This window comes from Salvelinus fontinalis, chromosome 26 (assembly GCF_029448725.1).
Source record: "Salvelinus fontinalis isolate EN_2023a chromosome 26, ASM2944872v1, whole genome shotgun sequence".
NCBI classification, from domain to species: Eukaryota; Metazoa; Chordata; class Actinopteri; order Salmoniformes; family Salmonidae; genus Salvelinus; species Salvelinus fontinalis.
In genome coordinates, this window is record NC_074690.1 from 18,257,572 (window position 1) to 18,267,471 (window position 9,900).

The 9,900-nt window shown below is 42.5% G+C and overlaps 1 protein-coding gene across 34 annotated transcripts in view; it reads right to left on the reverse strand.

Annotated features, from left to right (window-relative positions):
- The window catches only part of LOC129823797 (kinesin-like protein KIF1A), a 42,624-nt gene extending 41,512 nt beyond the window's left edge, over positions 1-1,112 (reverse strand). For 28 of the 34 annotated variants that reach the window (XM_055882809.1, XM_055882804.1, XM_055882803.1 and 25 more), the window contains exon 1: positions 775-1,111. The gene's annotated coding sequence lies outside the window, so the exon portion shown is untranslated. Of the gene's footprint in view, positions 1-774 lie in introns of all 34 variants that reach the window. The other 6 variants (XM_055882779.1, XM_055882780.1, XM_055882784.1 and 3 more) reach the window with 2 other exon arrangements.
- Between the last annotated feature and the right edge of the window lie 8,788 nt (positions 1,113-9,900).

The window sequence follows — 9,900 nt, forward strand, 5'->3', positions numbered from 1 at the left end:
CGTTGATTCTACAGATATCCACTCGACGCAGCAGCTAAAAATCTCAGTCATATAATTTTATGTGCACACTGTCAGAGCATCATAAAACCTACAGCCCGCAAAAATAATGTTATAAATACATAAATTACATAATTGATATGGATATTAAAGTCACAAATGTTAGTATGCAGCAACCTAGTTCGTGTTTTTTTGTTTACACTCGAAAAGACCCAACATTCATAATGTAAATATTGTTATCTCTACCATCTAGCTCTGCCGCACCTCATAGCAAACGCACTGTGGAAGCAATTTATTATAGGCCATCACTCAATTTACTGCTAGGCTATTCGCCCACTGTAGAAATCAATGTCATTGAATTCCTCCAGACATAAATTAATCCCTGCAACACATTAACAAATTCATGATTATCAGATTTAGTTGTTTATTTTAGACTGTGGATCTGATCAAATTAAAGAGGCTATTGACAAGATGATTCTGTACATTTAAAAACAATTGTTTCACAATGTCTAATCATATGGATGCCAATTTTCCTCAAAATAACAACACATTTAGTTTACATTATCCAAATAATCCAGACTTCATGCATAAACATGTCGCAGTGCCCTTTTAAGATCCTTGTTTCCTGCCCCAAGATAAGGAAGAGCCTCAAAATGGCCAATCCAAACAGACAACCATGAGGAACAACAAGCCCCTTGGTTCCCCACTGCGTCAACCCAAGACCGTGATCAAAAACAACATCTCAACAGAAAAGAACAAAACCTCAAATTGTCTTACCAAACCACCTCGAATTCAACAACCGCAGTGCGTTCCTCCTTGATATTTTTCCTTCCGTTAATATCAGCTAACAGCCTCCCTCAGTGTATCCATGCAGGGAGTATCCGCACCGAGCAATAGAGAGAAATGGAGAGAGCTAGACCACCACAGTCAGGGCTATGGCTGGGTGGGTTCTAACAACAGGGCCTGGTACACAGTGGTGCGTCAGTCGGTCTGCCAGCCAAGGGTAGGGGAGTGAGGAGGGAGGAGGGAGGAGAGAGAGGAGGGGGCTAGACTGGATTAATGCAGGAGGCGAGCTCAGAGAGAGAGAGATAGAACGTCCTATACGGTAGGTCCAAGAAAAATGGTGCTGATGATGATGTCAATGATGACATCATCGTCAGCATCATCGGAGTGGAGCAGGTAGAGAACAGTGAAGCAGCGCAGAGAAGGAGGGGGGGGGGTGAGGGGGGGAGCAGGAAAAGGAAAGGGAGGGGTAAGAGGAGAAGACCAGGTTGAGGGAGGGAGGGAACAGGGGGGAAAAAGAGCTGGGAGAGAGGGGGCATGCAGGTACCAATGGGAAGCCCCCATTATACAAAGCACAGATAATTTGAGGTGGGTGCAGATCTCATTGGTTTCTCACCGAGCTAACCAGTATAGAGTAAGGTTGTAATTCTATACCTACAGTACTACAACAGAAATGTATCCACTGGCTGTCCAATGGCTGTTCAGTGAATGAAGTCTTTGTTGTTCAAGTTCAAGTATTTAGCTGTGTGGGCAATAGTTAACAATATAGGCTATTGTTTCTCATAAATATGGTTTCTTTGTCTAGTGACCGCAACAAATGTGTTATTATAGAGAGCAGAGATATGTTAATACATCTTCTAAGAAGTAAGCATGTATTTTATTGTATTTCAAATTTTCATGAATGATCTATGTGAAGGAAACATATTATTACTTGAATGGGATTTTCCTCCCTCCAAGATACTGCTCTCTTCCAAGATATTCCACGTTAACTCTTTCATCAAATCATTTCACAATGTAATCCATTTGAATAAACAGGATCTATCCTTGATCACATACTCTGTCAGAGCCTGGTCATAGAGGAAGCTGAGGAAGGTAATATAAGCTCATTGATTGGACCCCATCTGCTGGACAGCTGTCACTATTACATAAAGCCAACATACACTGAGTGTACCAAACATTAGGATCACCTTTTTAACCTGGTTGCTTCTGTGGGTCGCTCTGGATGGGAATCTGTTAATGTAACTGAATGTAATGTAAATGTTGAGCTGCTTCACTGCAGGTAGATTGTATGTTTCAATATTCAATTAAAATAAAAAAACAATTAAAGAAGGGATCATAGCTTTCACCTGGATTCACCTGGTCAGTCTATGTCATGGAAAGAGCAGGTGTTCTTCATGTTTGTACGCTCAGTGTATATAATGCATTATAATGTGGTTATAATGCATTGTAAGACCTGCCATTAGCAATGTATGACTTCCTTTATCATTTCTCATTATCCTCTCATGATGATCACACCTCTGCTGCTCTTCTGTTCATCAGATAAGGAAAGACATTATTTAGACAAGCCAAACAGTTGTTACTCTGGCACATTATATGGACATGTGTCAGCAGATTCAGAAAAGGTTACATCACACATTAATAACATTGCAAGGAATCTAACTATCGATGGCATTTAGTGCACAAAAATATGTTGTTTATTATCTGACAGCCTATCCATCTATAGGCCCTGGCCAAACACAAACCCATTCTGTTCTTCCTCACACATGGAGAGTCCTCTGCCGGGCTCGCCAACCCCACCAATGGCATTGGAGACCTCTGCCACAAGTGAGACACCGCTCCATCGCAAAACTATTTAAAAAAATTAAATACAATTGAAGTCGGAAGTTTACATACACTTAGGTTTGAGTCATTAAAACTCATTTTTCAACCACTCCATAAATTTCTTGTTAACAAACTCTCGCTTTGGCAAGTCGGTTACTTTGTGCATGACACAATTAGAATTTTTCCAACAATTGTTTACAGACAGATTATTTCACTTACAATTCACTGTGTCACAATTCCAGTGGGTCAGAAGTTTACATACACTAAGGTGACTGTGCCTTTAAACAGCTGGGAAAATTCCAGAAAATGTTGTCATGGCTTTAGAAGCTTCTGATACGCTAATTGACATCATTTGAGTCAGTTGGAGGTGTACCTGTGGATGTATTTCAAGGCCTACCTTCAAACTCAGTGCCTCTTTGCTTGACATCATGGAAAAATCATAAGAAATCATCCAAGACCTTAGAATTATTTTTTATTTTTTTACCTCTACAAGTCTGGTTCATCCTTGGGAGCAATTTCCAAATGCCTGAAGGTACCACGTTCATCTGTACAAACAATAGTACGCAAGTATAAACACCATGGGACCACGCTGCCGTCATACCACTCAGGAAGGAAACACGTTCTGTCTCCTAGAGATGAACGTACTTTGGTGCAAAAAGTGCAAATCAATCCCAGAACAACAGCAAAGGACCTTGTGAAGATGCTGGAGGAAACAGGTACAAAAGTATCTATATCCACAGTAAAACGAGTCCTATATCGACATAACCTGAAAGGCCTCTCAGCAAGGAAGAAACCACTGCTCCAAAACCACCATAAAAAAGCCAGACTACGGTTTGACAACTGCACATAGGGACAAAGATCGTACTTTTTGGAGAAATGTCCTCTGGTCCGATGAAACAAAAATAGAACTGTTTGGCCATAATGACCATCATTATGTTTGGAGGAAAAGGGGGAGGCTTGCAAGCGGAAGAACATCATCCCAACCGTGTAGCACGGGGGTGGCAGCATCATGTTGTTGGGGTGCTTTGCTGCAGGAGGGACTGGTGCACTTCACAAAATAGATGGCAACATGAGGAAAGAAAATTATGTGGATATATTGAAGCAACATCTCAAGCATCAGTCAGGAAGTTAAAACTTGGTCGCAAATGGGTCTTCCAAATGGACAATGACCCCAAGCATACTTCCAAAGTTGTGGCATAATGGCTTAAGGACAACAATGTCAAGGTTTGGAGTGGCCATCACAAAGCACTGACCTCAATCCTATAGAAAATGTGTGGGCAGAACTGAAAAAGCTTGTGCGAGCAAGGAGGCCTACAAACCTGACTCAGTTACACCAGCTCTGTCAGGAGGAATGGGCCAAAATTCACCCAACTTATTGTGGGAAGCTTGTGGAAGGCTACTCGGAACGTTTGACCCAAGTTAAACAATTTAAAGGCAATGCTACCAAATACTAATTGAGTGTATGTAAACTTCTGACCCACTGGGAGTGTAATGAAAGAAATAAAAGCTGAAATAAATCATTCTCTCTGCTATTATTCTGACATTTCACATTCTTAAAATAAAGTAGTGAACCTAACTGACCTAAGACAGGGAATTTTTACTAAGGACTTCGAAAGCCAAGTTAACAAACAGATTACTGACCATTTCGAATCCCACCGTACCTTCTCCGCTATGCAATCTGGTTTCAGAGCTGGTCATGGGTGCACCTCAGCCACGCTCAAGGCCATCGATAAGAGACATTAAATACTGTGCAGCCGTATTCATCGACCTGGCCAAGGCTTTCGACTGTCAATCACCACATTCTCATCGGCAGACTCAACAACCTTGGTTTCTCAAGTGATTGCCTCGCCTGGTTCACCAACTACTTCTCTGATAGAGTTCAGTGTGTCAAATCGGAGGGCCTGTTGTCCGGACCTCTGGCAGTCTCTATGGGGGTGCCACAGGGTTCAATTCTCGGGCCGACTCTCTTCGCTGTATACATCAATGATGTCGCTCTTGCTGCTTGTGATTCTCTGATCCACCTCTACGCAGACGACACCATGCTGTATACTTCTGGCCCTTCTTTGGACACTGTGTTAACTAACCTCCAGACGAGCTTCAATGCAATACAACTGTCCTTCCGTGGCCTTCAACAGCTCTTAAATGTAAGTAAAACTAAATGCATGCTCTTCAACCGATCGCTGCCCGCACCTGCCCGCCTGTCCAGCGTCACTACTCTGGACGGTTCTGACTTAGAATATGTGGACAACTACAAATACCTAGGTGTCTGGTTAGACTGTAAACTCTCCTTCCAGACTCACATTAAACATCTCCGATCCAAAATCAAATCTAGAATCGGCTTCCTATTTTGCAACAAAGCATCCTTCACTCATGCTGCCAAACATACCCTCTTAAAACTGACCATCCTACCGATCCTCGACTTCGACGATGTCATTTACGAAATAGCCTCCAACACTCTACTCAACAAATTGGATGCAGTCTATCACAGTGCCATCTGTTTTGTCACCAAAGCCCCATATACAACCAACCACTGCGATCTGTACGCTCTCGTTGGCTGGCCCTCGCTTCATACTCGTCGCCAAACCCACTGGCTCCAGGTCATCTACAAGTCTTTGCTAGGTAAAGCTACGCCTTATCTCAGCTCACTAGTCACCATAGCAGCATCCACCCGTGGCACGTGCTCCAGCAGGTATATCTCCCTGGTCACTCCCAAAGCCAATTGCTCCTTTGGCTGCCTTTCCTTCCAGTTCTCTGCTGCCAATGACTGGAACAAACTGCAAAAATTACTGAAGCTGGAGACACATATCTCCCTCACTAGCTTTAAGCACCAACTGTCAGAGCAGCTCACAGATCACTGCACCTGTACATAGCCCATCTGTAAATAGCCAATCCAACTACCTCATCCCCATACTGTATTTATTTATTTATCTCTCTTCTTTGCACCACAGTATCTCTACTTGCAGATTCATCTTCTGCACATCTACCATTCCAGTGTTTAATTGCGATATTGTAATTATTTCGCCACCATGGGCTATTTATTGCCTTACCTCCCTTATCTTACCTCATTTGCACACAATATAGACTTTTTTTCCGACTGTATTATTGACATGACTGTATGTTTGTTCATTCCATGTGTAACTCTGTGTTGTTATATGTGTCAAACTGCTTTGCTTTATATTGGCCAGGTCGCAGTTGTAAATGAGATTTTGTTCCCAACTAGCCTACCTGGTTAAATAAAGGTGAAATAAATATAAAATAAAAAATACACACAAATCTAAAGGGATGGAGTAAGAATATTTACATATAAATATATAGATGAGCGATGGCCGAGCGGCATAGGCAAGATGCAATAGACGGTATAAAATACAGTACAGACATATGAGATGAGTATGTAAGATATGTAATTATTAAAGTGACTAGTGACAGTCTTTGTCTCCCTCTAGGGGCTGGAGGAGCCTTGGAGTCACCACAAGGAGGTGTCAGGGTACCTATGGAAGGCACTACAAGTCCTTACACCATGGCAACTCTGCCTCCCTACATGCTGTGGGTATTGATCATGTTCCGGCCTCAATTAGAAAAGGGGACCGTCTTACACAGCTAAACCAAAGGGAGCGTTTTTGGATTTACACAAAGATATGGATTTCTCACCTTTCCTGTCAGGTCGTGATAGGTCCCTTTGCTGTCATCTAGTGGACATATTGCTCTGTTGCCCTCAGCTATGTTTAGACTGTTGTGGTCCATGTTTGCTGTGATCTAGTGTACAGTACTATCAAATAGATGGCTCTCCTATTCTAACCACTTTGCCCAGTCATATTCAAGGTTAGAACTACCTTTCTAGGGGTTATGATGCTTCTAGCCAAGAGTTGCATTTTTGATAACATATCTGCAGTATTTCACTTTTTAATGTGTATAGTTTTGCTTACTAGGTGTTGTCCAATGAATTATGTAACCACTCCCTCTTCAAATCAGGGTTGATTGGAAAAAGCTGTTCAAAAGAGGGCATTGTACAGTCGTGGCCAAAAGTTTTGAGAATGACACAAATATGAATTTTCACAAAGTCTGCTGCCTCAGATTGTATGATGGCATTTGCATATACTCCAGAATGTTATGAAGAGTGATCAGATGAATTGCAATTAATTGCAAAGTCCCTCTTTGCCATACAAATGAACTGAATCCCCCAAAAACATTTCCACTGCATTTTAGCCCTGCCACAAAAGGACCAGCTGACATCATGTCAGTGATTCTCTCGTTAACACAGGTGTGAGTGTTGACAAGGACAAGGCTGGAGATCCCTCTGTCATGCTGATTGAGTTCGAATAACAGACTGGAAGCTTCAGAAGGAGGGTGGTGCTTGGAATCATTGTTCTACCTCTGTCAACCATGGTTACCTGCAAGGAAACACATGCCATCATCATTGCTTTGCACAAAAGGGGCTTCACAGGCAAGCATATTGCTGCCAGTAAGATTGCACCTAAATCAACCATTTATCGGATCATCAAGAACTTCAAGGAGAGCGGTTCAATTGTTGTGAAGAAGGCTTCAGGGCGCCCAAGAAAGTCCAGCAAGCGCCAGGACCGTCTCCTAAAGTTGATTCAGCTGCGGGATCGGGGCACCACCAGTACAGAGCTTGCTCAGGAATGGCAGCGGGCAGGTGTGAGTGCATCTGCACGCACAGTGAGGCGAAGAATTTTGGAGGATGGCCTGGTGTCAAGAAAGGCAGCAAAGAAGCCACTTCTCTCCAGGAAAAACATCAGGGACAGACTGATATTCTGCAAAAGGTACAGGGATTGGACTGCTGAAGACTGGAGTAAAGTCATTTTCTCTGATGAATCCCCTTTCCCATTGTTTGGGGCATCCGGAAAAAAGCTTGTCCGGAGAACACAAGGTGAGCGCTACCATCAGTCCTGTGTCATGCCAACAGTAAAGTATCCTGAGACCATTCATGTGTGGGTTTGCTCCTCAGCCAAGGGAGTGTGCTCACTCACAATTTTGCCTAAGAACACAGCCATGAATAAAGAATGGTACCAACACATCATCCGAGAGCAACTTCTCCCAACCACCCAGGAACAGTTTGGTGACGAACAATGCCTTTTCCAGCATGATGGAGCACCTTGTCATAAGGCACAAAACATCGATATTTTTGGTCCATGGCCAGGAAACTCCCCAGACCTTAATCCCATTGAGAACTTGTAGTCAATCCTCAAGAGGCGGGTGGACAAACAAAAACTCACAAATTCTGACAAACGCCAAGCATTGATTATGCAAGAATGGGCTGCCATCAGTCAGGATGTGGCCCAGAAGTTAATTGACAGCATGTCAGGGCGGTTTACAGAGGTCTTGAAAAAGAAGGGTCAACACTACAAATATTGACCCTTTGCATCAACTTCATGTAATTGCCAATAAAAGCCTTTGACACTTATGAAATGCTTGTAATTATACTTCAGTATTCCATAGTAAAGTCTGACAAAAATATCTAAAGACACTGAAGCAGCAAACTTTGTGAAAATTAATATTTGTGTCATTCTCAAAACTTTTGGCCACGACTGTAGTATCATAACTTTGTACTTACTCCCTGACGAAGGCCGAGCAGCCGAAATGCTTCAGAGTTTTTAAACTTTGTTTCCATTGAACATGCCATACAAATAAAGGCATTTTAATGAATTGTATGAAGAGTGCCTTGGTCCTCCTTTCTTTTTGAGAACTAATGGGTGATTTAATATTTTCTACCTGTTCAACACTAATAAGGTTTAACCCAAAGGCCGGCAGATGGCGATATTTAGTCATTTCAGCTTACTGTTCAAACACATTGTATGCAGCCGGCGAAACAGTTGTATCCCTCATGGACTGATTGTACCTAAAACACTATCCATTCAGGCAGCATAGGCTTCGATTTCCTCTTTAACTTTTTTATGTTGAGAAGACGGAAAAACGGGGGAAATATGCGTACTTTTGTTATGAAGTACAATTTTCCACCGCCATGCTAATGGCTAAATGCTAAGGTTAAATGAAATGACTCAATTTCGCCATCTGCTGGCCTTTGGGCTAATTAGGGTCCCTTGGCAAATCTATGGTTCCTACCCTGTCATAGTAGCTTTTTTCTTTATTATCCTGTATGAAGGTTTTTGTTTGAACTTAATTATATCATAAGAATTATATAATATCAAATCTAATTTTATTTGTCACATACACGTGCTTAGCAGATGTTATTGCGGGTGTAGTGAAATGCTTGTGTTTCTGGCTCCAACAGTGCAGTAATATCTAACAAGCAATATAGGCCTATACCAGTGGAGGCTGCTGAGGGGAGGATGGCTCATAATAATGTCTGAAACGGAGCGAATGGAATGGTATCAAACCATGTGTTTGATGTATTTGATACTATTCCACTCCAGTCATTACCACAAGCCGCAAAATACTACATCTCCCATGATTCATCTGTGCACCTGTGGGAGAAGTGTGGGGGATGATTAAGAGGATGAGTGGGGTCAGAAGGGAGTGGGATTATCCAGTGTTGACGAGTAGGAAGGATGTGGCAGTAACAGATGAGGAGAAGGCAGAGAGGATGGCTGAGCGTTTGTCGAAGTACATAGCTCGGTAAAATTTGTCAGAGGAGGGGCAGAGGGGGAGACAGAGAACGAGAGAGGAGCATCCTAAAGTGCTGGATAGGAAGGAGGATGTAAGGCAGAGGTGAAAAGGGAAATAGGTAAGGCTGTAATACAGGAAATTACCACGACACCCCACACATTGACTCTGAACCGGTACGTTGTCTATAGTCTCGCTAATGTTATTTTATCTGCTGCTCTTTAATTACTTGTTACTTTTATTTCTTATTCTTACTCATATTTTTTGGGGGGTGTGTTTTTTTTAAATGCATTGTTGGTTAGGGGCTCATAAGTAAGCATTTCACTGTAAGGTCTACACCTGTTGTATTCGGCGCATGTGACTAATGGCATTTGATTTGATTTGATTTTACAGGCATGCTGGGAACATGAGCGAAGACAGAACATGAGTTGTGGGTGGGTGGGTAATACCCAGGCGAAGGAGATGGGACTGTATTGAAGGGAGTTTAGTCCAAAGGTAGCTATTTCTGTAAATCTACCATGGCTACTGCCACCCCCAGTAGTTGATCTAGAAGTGTTGGAGAGACTAGGAAAAAATAGGGAGGGTGTTGATCCATCTGATTGGAGAGACTACAGAAAGATAGGGAGGGTGATGATCCATCTGATTGGAGAGACTACCGAAAGATAGGGAGGGTGATGATCCATCTGATTGGAGAGACTAGGGAAAGATAGGGAGGGTGAT